Raw genomic sequence first — 16612 nt, forward strand, 5'->3', positions numbered from 1 at the left:
ACTTGAAAGAGCTTGCACCAATCATCCTTATACCAACATTATATGAGAAGTCTTTTTTCCCTAATAGAATTAGCATCACACCTTTACATCCTTGCCAAAATGATAGGTGGAAGATAATATATTATTTTAGCTTGAATTTTTCACTCATGAATGCTGTTGAGATTATTTTAAAATTATTTATTGGCTCCTTTTATTTGTTATCATTTTTTGTTTTTCTGAAAAGTCTTGCTCTTTTCCCATTTTTTTCTGTTGGGTTGTTTTTTTGTTTTTGTTTTTTTCTATATAGGCTTGAATTAGCTGTTACAGAGAGATTGCAGAAAACTACAAAGAACTTCCATATACCTTTTACCCATGTCTCCAGTTTCTTATAATTTACTTCTTTACTGTATATCCTCTCTCTCTTGCTCTTGCTCTTACTTTCTTGTCTCATATATATAACGTATACATAGGTTAATAGAAAGAAGATAATAGGATGAAAGAAAGGAAGGGAAGGAGAAATGGAGGGAGGGAAGAAGATAAAGATACATACAAGAAAAGGTATTCTTGTAGATAAGTACAGTATAGTTATCAAAATCAGCACTTTTTTTTTTTTTTTTTTTTTTTTTGCGGTACACAGGCCCCTCACTGTTGTGGCCTCTCCCGTTGTGGAGCACAGGCTCCAGATGTGCAGGCTCAGCAGCCATGGCTCACAGGCCTAGCCGCTCCGCGGCACGTGGGATCCTCCTGGACCAGGGCATGAACCTGCATCCCCTGCATCGGCAGGCGGACTCCCAACCACTGTGCCACCAGGGAAGCCCCAGCACTTTTAATATCGATACATACTATTATCTAATTCATAGACCACATTCATCAACTGTTCCTTAATTGTCCTTTACATCTTTTATCCCTGTCCTAACATATTCCATTCAGTTGCCATGTCTCTTTAATCTACAGCCTGGACCAGTTCCTTAGTCTTTTATTGTCTTTCATGACAAGAATATACTACAATTATTTTGTAGAAAATCCATCAATTTTCGTTTAGGTGCTACTTTATTTTTGGAATCAGTACCACAAAAGTGATCAATGTTATGTCCATCTTAGCACATATTATCAGTAGGTAAAGATGTCAGTCAGTCCTATTATTGGTTATGTTAACTTTGAACACTTACAGTGTTGTCTAATAGATGGCTCTACTGAAAAGTGACCATGTTTCTCTTTATAATTAATGTGAAATTTATGGAGAATTACTTTAAGACTATGTTATTATTCTTTTCCTCATCAATTTTTCACCCACTAATTTAGGATTTATTGATAATCCTCCACTGAAAGAGTTATTACAATGAAGAATGTCAAATGATGATTTTCTACCCATCATTCTATCCACATGTATTACTTGGCATTCTACTGTAAGAAACAGATTTCCCCCTTCCCTTACTTCCTTTGTTTATTGTGTCAGTATGGACTCATTGGCTTCTATATAATTAAAGGCTTGTAGTCCATTACTCTAATTCACTTACTTTAATGCTAAATTGCCTTGGATTTGACCCATGGGAGCATCTTTAAGCTGGTATCTGTGTCATTTCAACATATCTCCATCATTATTTGAGCATTTCATTACTCTTTGGCACAAAATATTTCAGGCTTATCTTGTATTTTACCTGCTTGAGTCCTGTAATTAGCAGTTTCTTCAAGGATACCTGGTTTCTTTGAGCGCACTGTGCTTTTTATAACACAAAATCTGGGGATGAAGTGTGTTTACTGCTACTGGGGTATAATTGCCTCCAGTCCCTCTCAGAAGGCTGAACTAGATAATACATTTATCTATATCTTTACCTGGAGGGAGACAGTTCTCCATGCATCTCTTACATTTCTGTACATCTTGCATGCAGAAGCACTGACAGGTACTATTCTAGACTATCCTCAGGGATGTTTGTGTAGTGCACTGACTTGGAAGATAAAATGTCACACTCCAGAACAGAAGACAGGTTTGTTTACTGTCCAATATAATAAAGACAGTGTCTTCCTTCGGGGCAGAAATTGGGCAGGTTTGCTACCCTACCATGAAAGATTTGGTTTCCCAAAGCACAGAGTTCCTCAGTTATGATGTAAAATTACTATATGTGCAGTATCCCCAGGACCCCTCTGCCTTACCCCACTGAGATTTTACAGTAAGTTAAATTGACAAGAACTTGAAACTCATGCTCCTTGCTGTGCTATAAGTAATAAATTCCTTTTTATGAACCAGGCATCATATTATCTTCTGCCAGCATCCTTGAAACTGTGACAGGCTAACTTGTTAAGTTGCATGTAGGGTAAAATCTTAGACCTATCACATTTCTGGACAGTTTTTGGTGACAAAGATGGTGTGCTGACAGGGACATAGTTTTCTGGAATAAAAGAACAAAGGCCTCCACAGGCCAGCTTACAGGATACTAGAAGACTCACCTGGGTCCATTACTGAATGCTCTTGCCCAGGTATTAGACAAGAAGGGACTAAGGGTTCCCCTGTGTCCTACGTTTAAAGCGTGTTTAGAGGCTGAGTAGCAAAAGTTAGGATTCAAACAAGTCAATCAAATGCTACTTTAATTGTTGCTCATTCTCCTCCAAAGTAGGATGTGGAAGGATGTTATTATGATAATGGAGGCAGAAAGACCTGTAGCCCTAGCCAAAATGCAGTGTAGCTGTAGCTGCTGAGTCAAAGCATTCTAAGAGTGGAAATAAATGATGCCCACAATGAAGATTTAGACATTAGATGGGCCAAAAACATTAGAAGTTAATTTGGTTGAGCCGTAAGCAGAGTGGGCCTGGATTTAGTGCCTCTGTTCTCTGGTGTCCAAAGATTTCACTGTACAGATGATACCTTGTTAGTTGGCATATCAGAAGCCACAGCCTCATGGCTCTGACTGACATTAGCACATTTCCACTAGCAGGGTTGTCTGATTAACCCTGACAAAATCCAGAGGGCTTCTCAACAAGCAAAACTGTTTAGGATTCTGTGAGGATTCACAAAGCTCAATCTTTCTGTCAAACAAGGAAAAACTGCTGCCTCCTTAACCCCCAAACACACAAGAAAGAGGTTTAGCACCCTACTGAACTCTTTGAATATTGGAGAGAGTTATGTGCTTCTTTGAGGAACCTTATTTGTTCTTTATATTGGATAATCTGAAATCAGCATCCTTTGAGTGAGACTTGCTATGGCCTGAATGTTTGTGTTCCCCTAAAATTCATATGTTGAAATCCTAACGCCCAAAGATGATGGTTTTAGGAGGTGGGGCCATTAAAAGATGCTTTTAGGGATAGAGCCCTCATTATTGGGATTAGTGCCTTATAAAAGAGGCTCCAGAGATATTCCTAGCTCCCTCTACCATGTGATGACACAGTGAGAAGGCACTGGCTATGAACCAGGAAGCAGGCTCTCAGCAGACACTGAATCTGCTGGAGACTTGATCTTAGATTTCCCAGCCTTCAGAACTGTGAGAAGTAAATCTCTGTTTTTATAAGTTACCCAGTCTATGGTATTTTGTTATAGCAGCCCAAATGGACTAAGACAAGACCCAAACCAAAAGGCTGTCTTGGAAACTTTCCAGCAAGCTGTTCCACACTCTCTACCTTTGGGCTCACACAGCCATGAACCTTTTGAGTTACCAGTCTCTGTGACTGATGATACTGCAAATGAAGCCTCCTGCAAAGGGAGGCAGCTTCTACTCAGAGGCCCTACCCCTTGAGGCTTCAGATTCATCATCTCCCCAACATGACTACAGGTATACTCCTTTTGAAAAGCAGGTATTAGTTTGCTGCTGACTCTTGGCTAAACTAAACAGTTGACCCGTGAAGATGTGACTCTCCAGAATGATTTTCCCTTTTGAGGATGGGAAAACTTGGACATAGCAAATAATAAGAGGGAATGGCCCAATAAGCCTCACCCTCACTTGTCAAATGTACATGGTATATTCAAGAATACCACCAGCCTTGTTCCTGATCTTAGAGGGAATGATTTCAGCTTTTCACCATTGGGATGATGTTAGCTGTAAGTTTGTCATATATGGCCTGTATTATGTTGAGGTATGTTCCCTCTATGCCCACTTTCTGAAGAGATTTTTATCATAAATGGACATTGAATTTTATCAAAAGCTTTTTCTACATCTTTTGAGATGATCATATGATTTCTATTCTTCAATTTGTTAATGTGGTGTATCACATTGACTGATAATCAGGTATTCAAAAATCCTTGCATCCCTGTGACAAATCCTGCTTGATCATGGTGTATGATCCTTTTAATGTATTTGTTGGAGTCACCTTGCTAATATTTTGTTAAGGATTTTTGCATCTATATTCATCAGTGATATTGGCCTGTAATTTTGTTTTGTGGTATGTTTGGTTTTGGTATCAGAGTGATATTGGCCTCATGGAATGAGTTAGGGAGTGTTCCTTCCTCTGCAAATTTTTGGAATAGTTTCAGAAAAATAGAGGTTAACTCTTCTCTAAATGCTTGATAGAATTCACCTGTGAAGCCAACTGGTCCTAAACTTTTGTTTGTTGGGAATTTTTTAGGTACTGATTCAATTTCAGTACTGGTAATTTGTCTGTTCATATTTTCTGTTTCTTCTTGGTTCAGTCTTGGGAGATTGTGCCTTCCTAAGACATTGTCCATTTCTTCTACATTGCTTATTTTACTGGTGTAGAGTTGCTTGCAGTAGTCTCTTATAGTCCTTTTAATTTCTGTAGTATTGGTTATAACTTCCCCTTTTAATTTCTAATTTTATTGATTTGGGCCCACTCCCTTTTTTCTTGATGAGTCTGGATAAAGGTTTATCAATTTTCTTTATCCTTTCAAAGAACCACACTTAGTTACCTTGAGCTTTTCTATTGTATTTTTAGTCACTGTTTCATTTATTTTTGCTCTGATTTTTATGATTTCTTTCCTTCTACTACCCTTAGGTTTTGTTTGTTCTTATTTCTCTGGTGCCTTTAGGTGTAAGGTTAGCTTGTTTATTTGAGATTTTTCTTGTTTCCTGAGGTAAGCTTGTATTGCTATAAGCTTCCTTCTTAGAAGTGCTTTTGCTGGGTCCCATAAGTTTTGGATCATCGCATTTTCATTTTCATTTTTCTCTTAGTATTTTTTGATTTCCTCTTTGAAATCTTCAGTGATTCACTGGTTATTTGGTAGCATATTGTTTAGCCTCCACATGCTTCTGTTTTTTGCAGTTTTTTGCCTGTAGTTGATTTCTAGTCTCATAGCATTGTGGTCAGAAAATATGCTTGATATGATCTCAATTTTCTTAAATTTACTGAGGCTTGTTTTGTGGCCTAGCATGTGATCTATCCTGGAGAATGTTCCACATGCACTTGAAAAGAATGTGTATTCTTAAAAAAAAAATAAGAATGTGTATTCTGCTACTTTCAGATAGAATGCTGTATTTATATAGGTGGGTGGTGAGAGAATGAATGCCCACTCTCACCACTTTTATTCAACACATTTTGGAGGTCCTAGCCATGGCAATCAGAGAACAAAAAGAAATAAAAGAAGTCCAAATTGTAAAAGAAGAAATAAAACTGTCACTGTTTGCAAATGATATGATACTATACCTGGAAAACCCTAAAGACATCACTAGAAAACAACAAAATTAATATACAGAAATATACAGATTATACAGATTCAAGGCATTCCTTATCAAATTGTCAATGGCATTTTTCACAGAAATACAACTAATAATTCTGAAAATTGTATGGAAACACAAAAGACCCTGAATACCCAAACCAATCCTGAGAAAGAACAGGGGTGGAGGAATCATGCTCCTTGACTGCAGACTGTACTACAAAGCTACAGTAATCAGAACACTATGGTACTGGCACAAAAACAGACATGTAGATCAATGGAACAAGAGAGAAAGCCCATGCACTTATGGTCAATTAATCTATGACCAAGAAGGCAAGAATATGCAATGGAGAAAAGACAATATCTTCAATAAGTGGTGCTGGGAAAACTGGACAGCTACATGTAAAAGAATGAAATTAGAACATTCTCTAACACCATATACAAAAATAAACTCAAAATGGATTAAATACCTAAATGTAAGACTGGAGACTCTAAAACTCCTAGAGGAACATAGGCAGAACACTCTATGACATAAATCGTAGCAATAATGTTCAGCAGAAGCAAACAAAACTACAATCCTGCAGCCTGTGGAACAAGAACCATATTCACAGAAAGATACACAAGATGAAAAGTCAGAGGGCTATGTACCAAAGGAAGGAACATGATAAAACCCCAGAAAAACAACTAAAGGAAGTGGAGATAGGCAACCTTCCAGAAAAATAAATCAGAATAATTATAGTGAAGATGATCCAGGACCTTGGAAAAAGAATGGAGGCAAAGATTGAGAAGATGCAAGAAATGTTTAACAAAGACCTAGAAGAATTAAAGAACAAACAAACAGAGATGAACAATACAATAACTGAAATGAAAACTACACTAGAAGGAATCAATAGCAGAATAACTGAGGCAGAAGAATGGATAAGTGACCTAGAAGACAGAATGGTGGAATTCACTGCTGCGGAACAGAATAAGGAAAAAAGGATGAAAAGAAATGAAGACAGCCTAAGAGACCTGTGGGACAACATTAAACAAAACAACATTCGCATTATAGGGGTCCCGGAAGGAGGAGAGGAAGAGAAAGGACCCGAGAAAATGTTTGAAGAGATTATAGTCGAAAACTTCCCTAACATGGGAAAGAAAATAGCCACCAGGAAGGGCAGAGAGTTCCCATACAGGATAAACCCAAGGAGAAACACGCCAAGACACAAGTAATCAAATTGGCAAAAACTAAAGACAAAGAAAAATTATTGAAAGCAGCAAGGGAAAAATGACAAATAACACAGAAAACAGAGAAATGCAAATCAAAACTACAATGAGATATCATTTCACACCAGTCAGAATAGCCATCATCAAAAAATCTAGAAACAATAAATGCTGGAGAGGGTGTGGAGAAAAGGGAACCCTCTTGCACTGTTGGTGGGAATGTAAATTGATACAGCCACTGTGGAGAACACTATGGAGGTTCATTAAAAAACTACAAATAGGGCTTCCCTGGTGGTGCAGTGGTTGAGAATCTGCCTGCTAATGCAGGGGACATGGGTTCGAGCCCTGGTCTGGGAGGATCCCACATGCCGCGGAGCAACTAGGCCCGTGAGCCACAACTACTGAGCCTGCGTGTCTGGAGCCTGTGCTCCACAACAAGAGAGGCCGCGATAGTGAGAGGCCTGTGTACCGCGATGAAGAGTGGCCCCCACTTGCCACAACTGGAGAAAGACCTCACACAGAAACGAAGACCCAACACAGCAAAAATAAATAAATAAATTACTAAACTCCTACCCCCAACATCTAAAAAAAAGACTGCAAGGTCAATACAAGCAACAAAATGCCTCCTATGAAAAAAAAAAGAAAAAAAAAAACTACAAATAGAACTACCATATGACCCAGCAATCCCACTACTGGGCATATACCCTGAGAAAACCATAATTCAAAAAGAGTCATGTACCAAAATGTTCATTGCAGCTCTATTTACCATAGCCCAGAGATGGAAACAACCTAAGTGTCCATCATCGGATGAATGGATAAAGAAGATGTGGCACATATATACAATGGAATATTATTCAGCCATAAAAAGAAACGAAATTGAGCTATTTGTAATGAGGTGGATAGACCTAGAGTCCGTCATACAGAGTGAAGTAAGTCAGAAAGAGAAAGACAAATACCGTATGCTAACACATATATATGGAATTTAAGAAAAAAAAATGTCATGATGAACCTAGGGGTAAGACAGGAATAAAGACACAGACCTACTAGAGAATGGACTTGAGGATATGGGGAGGGGGAAGGGTGAGCTGTGACAAAGCGAGAGAGAGGCATGGACATATATACACTACCAAACGTAAGGTAGATAGCTAGTGGGAAGCAGCCGCATAGCACAGGGAGATCAGCTTGGTGCTTTGTGACCACCTGGAGGGGTGGGATAGGGTGGGTGGGAGGGAGGGAGGCGCAAGAGGGAAGAGATATGGGAACATATGTATATGTATAACTGATTCACTTTGTTATAAAGCAGAAACTAACACACCATTATAAAGCAATTATACTCCATAAAAAAAAAAAGTGTGTGTATGTGTGTGTGTGTATATATATATATATGTATATATACATGTATATATATGTATAATGTAATCTTACTTAGCCATAAAAAAAGAATGAAATTTTGCCATTTGCAGCAACATGAATGGACTTGGAAGGCCTTATGTTAAGTGAAATAAATCGGACAGAGAAAGACAAATACTTTATGATATCACGTATATGTGGATTCTAAAAAATACAATGAACTAGTGGATAAAACAAAAAAAGAAGCAGACTCACAAATATAGAAAACAAACTAGTGGTTACCAGTGGGGAGAGGCGATGGGCAATAGGGGTGAGGGCATGGGAAGTACAAACTGTTGGGTGTATAACAGGCTCAAAAACACGGTGTCAGGAGTAAAAGCAGGGTACTGCACGTGCCCCCTTACACTCAACACTACAAAGGGGTGGGCAGACCACCTAAGACACCCCTTTAGCTCCACCCATGGACACATCCCTACGCTCTCCCCATATAAGGAATCAGCTGGCCCCCACCCTAGGGGTTCGAGCGAGCGAGGGAACCTGTTACCTGTTTTTGCTCCCCCCTGCTAATAAAGTCTTGCCTGAATTTCTTGTCTGGCCTCTTATCAATATCTATTGATTAAGGCAGGCCAAGAACCCCAGTTGGTAACAAAAAGACACACCTGTGATTTTCCTAACTCCTCTCAGCCTCCCTTTATTCATTCTTCCTCACCTTCCCATCTCAAATTGTTGGAGTATCTCAAAAGGCTCAGTCTTCACACCTTTTTTACCTATTTACAACCAAAAGAGTCCCTAGGTGATGCCATCCAGTTCCATGGATTTAAATAGCTTCTATAACCTAACAACTTCCAAATGTACATTTTCAGTGGGAAACATCCCCCTGAAGTGAAGACCTGCCCTCCTACTTCACATCTCCACTTGAAAGTTTAACAGGTATATATAAATTAACATGAAAAAATTCTTGATTTTTTTACCCCAACACTCTTTCTGCCCCAATCTGCTGCTGATCAATCTTCCACATCCCAATTAAGGTCAAATACTTTCATCCAATTACTCAAGCCAGCTTCTCTGGAGTCATCTTTAGCTCCTCTAATTCCTATCTCACATCTAATCCATCAGTGAGTTCTGTCAAAATATTTCTTGAATCTGACAATCTCTGACTATATCTTCTTCTAATATTCTAGTCCACCATCATCTCTTTTCTGGACCACTGTCATCACAATACCCACATGTAACATAATAAAGAATTTGTCTGGTCTTGGTCCTGGTTTCTTGTGAGGGAGCTACTCACTTGGAATTTCCTGAGTGACAGGAGCATCTTTGTTATTGGGACCACAGCTGAGTTTATGCTAATGAGATGACTCACTGTGGGTCCCTAGATAGTCACAGGATAGAGGCTGGTCATGTGGGGATGATCAACCATGTGACTAGAGGGTTGGGACCTTGAGCCATGTGATAGCAACCTGACCTCCTGACCTCCAAGGAGGAAAGTGGGGCAGGAGATTGAGTTCAGTCACACAGCCAATGATCCAATCAACCATAGATGATGAAAATCCCAATAATAAAATCCCAATAAAAAAACTCTGGATGAGCTTCCTGGTTGGTGAACACATCAATGTGCTGGGATGGTGGCATACCCTGATTCCACAGGGAGAAAACAGGGAAACTCTGCCTTTGGGACCCTCCCCAGACCTTGCCCAAAGGGCCTGTTCTTTCAGCTGTTCCTAATTCATAACCATTATGATAAAACACTAATCCTAAGTAGACAGTATGGTACTGGCTTTCCTGAGCTTTCCTTAGTTCTGAGTCATTCTACTGAATTACTGAACCTGTTTTCGCTCAGGGCTATCAGGAACCACTGAATTTGTAACCAGTTGATCAGAAGCACAGGTGGCCTAATATCACACAGCTTTCAGCTGGTGTCTGATGAGGGGAGTCTTATGGAGAACTGTGCACTTCATCTATGAAGTCTGTGCTAATGCTACATAGTGTCAACACTGCACTGTACTACCGGCCACTCATTACCGTGGTATCTACACTCCTAGCTAAATATCTTCATTTCTGCACTAGATCCCAACCATCTTATATACTGAAGGGCAGTGAGTCATCAAAAATCTTGCTCACCACACTGCATGATTCATCATAAAAATTCTATTATTTCTCCCATCTTATTAACAAATTTCTCTAGACCTTACTTCCCCATGTTATTATCCGATTTCTTTGTTCTTACCCGCAGTAAAATTTCTCAAACAAGTTGTCTATGCTTGCTGCTCTTTCCACTTTCCCTTAGACCCATTCCAACCATCACTGACATCCATGTTACTAAATGCAACGTTTAACTCTCTGTTCTCATCTTATTTCATGAGCAAAATTTGACACGGCTGATCACATTTTCCTTCTCTTCCCTGAAACCTGGTTTTCCTTTTACCTCACTGAGAACCCTTCTTGGTCTCCTGTATTGGTCCCTCCTGTACACCCCAACCCTCTGAACTTGGAGTACCCCCAGGGCACAGTGTTTGGTCTACTCTACCTACATTAACTTCTATCCACAAGCTTAACGCAAGCATGGTGACCGCTGCTAAAGTAGAAGACCTAAAGAGAATATAAAGTTTCCTAACATACTATACAGAATGTCCAAGATAAAATAAACATTCACTTGTTACAAGAATCAGGAAACAGTAACTTGAATTAGGAAAGACTATCAAGTGACGTTAGCAAAGACTTTAAAGGAACCATCATAAAAGTGCTTCAAAGAGCAATAAACAAATGAAAATTTAGAAAAATCTCACCAGAGCCCCCCTAAAAACAAAAAAAGTGACATCAGTGAAATGGCAGAGTAAGAATCTCCAAAACATTCTCCATTAACGCAATGAGAACACTGGCAAAAGTTGTCAAATCTACTTTTTCAGAACTTTGGAAATTAAAAAAGGCCTGCAGTGATGTTGGGAACATTTATGTAAGAAGAATGACTGAATCTCGGTTAAAGGAGAAAGCTTGGTGGCATTTTTAGCCTACCTGTTCCCACTCGACCCACGCTCCTTGGTAAACATGAAAACCAGCAGTCTAAAATCATGATATAAAGCAGTAACCGCTGGAAGGGGCATAATGGGGTGGAGCTCCTTGAAGTCTTATTCCCTGAGAATTTTCATTATTTGACCAGTCTGGTGGTTCCCTGGAAGAACCACTCACAAGGCTGTCTTTAGTTTTCCTGACTTGGAGCTCAACTAGTGCAAACAGACTTCTCCCTGGAAGTGTTTGCTGAAAAAATTCAGAGGCCATTGTTTAACATCATACTGCCTGAGGTGGTAGATAACAGGGCAAGGAATAGTCTAACCAAAAAACTCAAAGGAAAATATGAGGCATAAGGTGTCCATAGAGGACTCTGAAAAGCTCAAACATATTCCTGACACTCTGGAAGGACATGCACATGAGCAGAACTGTCCACGTGCCCACAGCAGTGTGTAAGCTCAGGAGAGATCTGAGAAGGCCCTAAACACTCACCTGTGGCTAACCTTGAGGCTCTGAGCAAGCAAGAAGTAACAGCTTAAGGCGGAGTGTAACCTGCCTGGGTACTGAAGGCATACCCAATCAAGCACACAGAGCCCCTTGACAAACACTGGGAAACTTACTGCTTCCAGGTGTTTCAGAAAACCTCTGCCCAATAAAAACAAAAACAGCCCCATTTAAAAATGGGCAAAGGACTTGAATAGACATTTCCCCAAAGAAGATATACAGATAAACAATAATCCACTGTATGAACGAATGTCCTGCATCATTAGTCATTAGGGAAATGCAAATCAAAACCACAGTGAGATACCACTTCACACCCACTAGTAAGGGTTTAATTAAAAAAAAAAGTGGACAATGACAACTGTTGGCAAGAATGGAAAAATCAGAAGCCTCATATATTGCTGGTGGGAACGTAAAATGACGTAGTTTTTGGGAAATAGCTTGGCAGTTCCTCAAAATGTTAAACATGGAGTTACCATATGACCCAGCATTTCTACTACTAGGTATTTACTCAAGAGAAATGAAAACACATCCATACAAAGATCCGAACATGAATGTTCACAGCAGCATCATTCATAATAGCCAAGAAATGAAAACAACCTAAATGTTCATCAATGAAAAATAAATATTCCAACTGATGGAATATTAGCCATTAAAAGGAATGAGGTTTTGCTACGTTACATGAATGAACCTTGAAAACATTATGCTAAGTGAACAAAGTCAGTCACAAAAGACCATAAGTTGTATTATTCTATGAAATCTATAGACAAAAGTAGATTAGTGGTTAAGTAAGATGGGAGAAGGGTAGGGGACAACAGGAAGTGGCTACTACTGAGTATGGTGTTTCTCTTAGGGTGATGAAAATGTTCTAAAATTAGACTGTGGTGATAGTTGCATAACACTGAATAAACTAAAAACAACTGAACAGAAAACATTAAATGGGCTAATTTTTTAGAATGTAGAAACCAGTAGTCACTGGTCAGATTAGAAAGGTAAATTCTGCAGACTAAATGCGCAGTGTGGAAACTGAAACAACAAATATACTCTCTTTTTCAAGTGGTTTGGGAGAAAACAAATATATTCTCTTTTTCAAGTGGTTTGGGAGAGCAGGGAAGGACAGTATTATTGGCCTATACCTGGTACTCTAAGTCCTCTTCTGTATGTTGCTGAATAGATTCTTATGAAGCAAGCATTAACATTTATCTAAGAGAGGAAATAATTTCAACTTGAAGTATAGTAGTATACTGTAGTAATTATGGAATATTTGACTGATACATGATGAAGATGACGTATCTTTTGAGGTCCTTCAAGTAGTATTGGGTTTTAGAGTACTGAATTCAACATTTTCCTCTACAAAAGTAGTTATATGTCTAGGACCCATATTTTGAAACAGTACAGACCTAGGTCCAGTATAGTACAGGTCCAATATAGACACAGAGACCAGTATAGAGAAATACACTTGGGAAGAAGTCTACTGTGGTAGTCTCTACTCCATGAAATAAAACAAATGAGGGAAACCTTAGAAGGTACTTTAATATTACTGGTTTTAAGAGCTTAGCTTTGATGATTTTGAAAGATAAGAAACAAAATCAAACTGTCTTCCAGTGGGACATGCAGGTGACCTCATCGTAATGACTACAATCACAGTATTTTTGAATGGATCTCTATTTTGTGGCAGGGGAGTCTACAGGGAGGATAGTTTTTACACATTCCCCATCACCTACATTGTCTTACAGCTTTCTTTAAACTTTTAGAAAGATAGATAAAAAGGAGTTTCCGAAGATGAGCAAGAAATCCGCATTCATCAAAGATGAGTAAAAAAACTCATTGCTTTTCTAAGGTCACTTCTTTCCTTTAGTCCTGCTTAAATGCAAAAGCTAGTAACTTCACCTGTACCAAATCCATACCAAAGTAATAAACTATTTAAAAGAAAGTGGACCTTGTCCACATGCTTTTTATTTAAATTGTTTCATTTACTAGGACATCAAGGCTTGCTGAAGCAAAGTAACTTGCCAAGGTCAAACTGAAAAGAAACGGAGTGGTCTCGCTGGATTCCAACTCAGGTTGGTGGTGTTAAGCCAACAACAATCTAAATTTCAAGACGAATGCAACCTTCTGGGAACTCCGCGTAGGAACAGATGCAAAGAAATAGACACCAAGACTACTTTCAACGTGCTTTAAAAATATCAACTATAATTCAGCGACCATCTTTTGAGGGCTGCTACAACGTGCTTCATTCAATTCACAACGATTTATTTAACTCATAAAAAGCCTGGAAGAATTAAGTCAGTTCACCAACTAATAAGCTGAAACCTGAAGATGCCCGAAATTATACAGTTAAATTAAGTAAATACAACTAGTTCCAATGATGCAGAGAATCGTCGAGCTGTAGCTGGGGGCGGGCGGGCGCGGAGCGGGGTAGGATGGAAGTTTAGTAATCACCCAGACTTGGGTTAAAATCTGCTTCTGACATCACTCTCAGAAGCACATCCAGGTAACTACCAAAGAGGTAAAAGGGGGACTCGCGATCCCACTACCAGCGCGGGGAGAGACTACGAGACTAGGACGGCCTAAACGCCAGCCCCTTCCTAGCCGAGACTGCCGTTCCGGGTCGCACGCGCTACACTTTCACAGAACTCTCCTTCCAGCCAGACTTGTGGTCCCACCCCTTCCGGAATCCCTCCCCCACTTTTTCTCACGGCGCTCACCAACATGGGAACTCCGTAGCGAAGGGTCTTATTCTTGCGCAGGGCGCGCATCACCGCGTGGGCGAACATGACTGAACTCTCCGACCCGCTTGGATGCCCAGCCAAACAGGCCAGCGTGGCCTTCCGAATCTCAGAGGCTCTGGGTCCCTCCCGAGAAGTACGGTCCTTGACTGACCTCCTTTCCTTTGCCTCCCAGTGCAGAGCCCTTCCAGATAGGTCTCCGCCAGGCAAAAGCAATCGATCCGTAGTAACATACGCTTCCCCCCGGAAATTCGAGCGTCAGAGGTTTGGTCCGGCCAGCTGGTTTGCAATCGGGACTTAAGGACTTACGTCGTGTTTGTAGTAACCGTCAAAGGATATAGAAACCTGTACCTCCTGTGTTGTGGGTCTCTTCTTAGAACACTCCCTGGCACATAAAATCAGCTCAATAAAATCAGGTTTGAAAAAGTTACTTTGAAGCCAGTACTCTAGCCTCTATAGTTACGTGTGGGATAAGGATGAGGCAGGAGATAGATGGGCTCCAGGCTAGACATTTACAACTGGCCTCCTGTTCACACCTCCTGGGGTAAGAAGATGAGCTCCAGGCCGGACATTCATTACCAGCCCCCTGTTTGCAATTCCTGAGGCAAAAGACAAACGGGCCCCAGACTACATATTTATGACCAGACTCCTGTCTATATTTCGAGATCTGCACTTCAATATAAGAAACAACAACAGGAATAGGGTAGATAACCGGACAGTAGACACTTTTATGGAAGGGACAGAGAGGGGCTAAACCCTGTTAAAAGATCAAGAAGTCATACATTTTCCATCCTTGGGGCAAGGGAGACATTGCACATGTGCAGAAAGGCTCCTTGGGGGTTAAAAAGGAGGGGACACTATCCCATAATGTGTGATGCTAAGGCCATCCCATAGGCCTCTGGGCTGTAATCCATCTTGGAAAAAAGTTGCCCACTTATGTTGGGGAGGGTCCTAGGGCAGGTCAGGTGTGAAAAAAGAAATCAGATAATTGGCCAAAGGTAAACAAAGACCTGGAAGAACCTCCCTGTATAAATGACTTAACTGCCTCTTTCCTGGGCTCCTCCTCATTAGGGAGCCTGCCCACACCCTTTCTCTCCAGGTGTGCATCTCTGCCTTGCTTCTATCTTAACCAACCAAACTTTCTCTGTGTGCGCTCCCACTTGTTTTTGCGCTGTGTCTCTAATAATAAACTTGTACCTGTTTTTACAGGTTTTGCCTCCATGAGAAATGCATTTTTCACTGGGGGCAAGAACCAGGGGGCGTGGTGGCCAGGATTCCTGGTTTTCATCCAGGCTACCCAGGTTCAGTTCCTGGGCAGGGATTTGAGATCTTGCTTCACACCACCCCTCACTGCTGCCTCCCTGAGATCAGGTAGTTCACCATCTTAATAAAAATAGGGGAAAAAAGTGCTATGAGCGTTTAGGTTGAATGGTAATTGTTGTAATGTCTTGGTATCAGTGAACCTTTAATGCTAGTGCTTTTACTGCCAGATAGCCTGTAATCTTCAGTCATTTATGAATGTCTAGTTTCCACTCAGTCACCAACCACCCAGCACACCTTTCTGTAGGTCATTAGAAACCTCGAGGAACACAGAGGTGAAAAGATGATCCCTGCCATAAAGAGGCTGGCAATCTAATGGGCAGCAAATGAACCACAGGTAGCTTGGGAAACAGCCCCCCACGTGTGCCATTTGCCAGGGTGAGTCAGAGAAAGCCTCAACTGTCAAGTGTTTGAGATGACATAATAGTATAGAGTGCAGGTGACATGACTCACATTTCCCATGCTATCCCTGAAATCTTTCCATCTATCCCTGCCTCTCTATTGCCACTGAAATATTCCTGGTTTAATCCCTTATCACATTTCTATCTATTAAATTCGCCCCTAAGTGTCTGTAGAAGAGAAATTCCTGATCTCCTTCCTGCCTTTAGGCTGATCTAGTTAACACTCATATCTAGGCCCACCGGGTCTAAAACAGCAACACAAACAAAAAAATTATAGGGGGACTTCCCCGGCAGACCAGTGGTTAAGACTCTGCACTTCCAATGCAGAGGGCGACAGTTCGATCCCTGGTGGAGAGGAACTGAGATCCCACATGCCATGGGTGCGGCCAAAAAACTTAAAAAACAAAAACAAAACCTTAATTATGAACTCAAGCCTATCTCCCACACTGATGACAGTTATCTAAGAGACATAAATAATGATGAGATTCTCTTTTTTTTTTTCTGCCTACAGTAGTCACTCCAATTTT

General features: G+C 40.4%; 1 protein-coding gene across 3 annotated transcripts in view; it reads right to left on the reverse strand.

Annotated features, from left to right (window-relative positions):
- Window positions 1–14670, reverse strand: part of SYNJ2BP (synaptojanin 2 binding protein) — an 84947-nt gene extending 70277 nt beyond the window's left edge. Inside the window, exon 1 of one of the 3 annotated variants that reach the window (XM_089907888.1) lies at window positions 14344–14600. The gene's annotated coding sequence lies outside the window, so the exon portion shown is untranslated. Of the gene's footprint in view, window positions 1–14343 lie in introns of all 3 variants that reach the window. The other 2 variants (XM_089907886.1, XM_089907887.1) reach the window with 2 other exon arrangements.
- Window positions 14671–16612: the final 1942 nt, after the last annotated feature.

This window comes from Delphinapterus leucas, chromosome 2, assembly GCF_059928025.1.
Source record: "Delphinapterus leucas isolate spDelLeu-1000000601 "Yukka" chromosome 2, BTC_Dleu_Yukka2, whole genome shotgun sequence".
In the NCBI taxonomy this organism is placed as follows: Eukaryota; Metazoa; Chordata; class Mammalia; order Artiodactyla; family Monodontidae; genus Delphinapterus; species Delphinapterus leucas.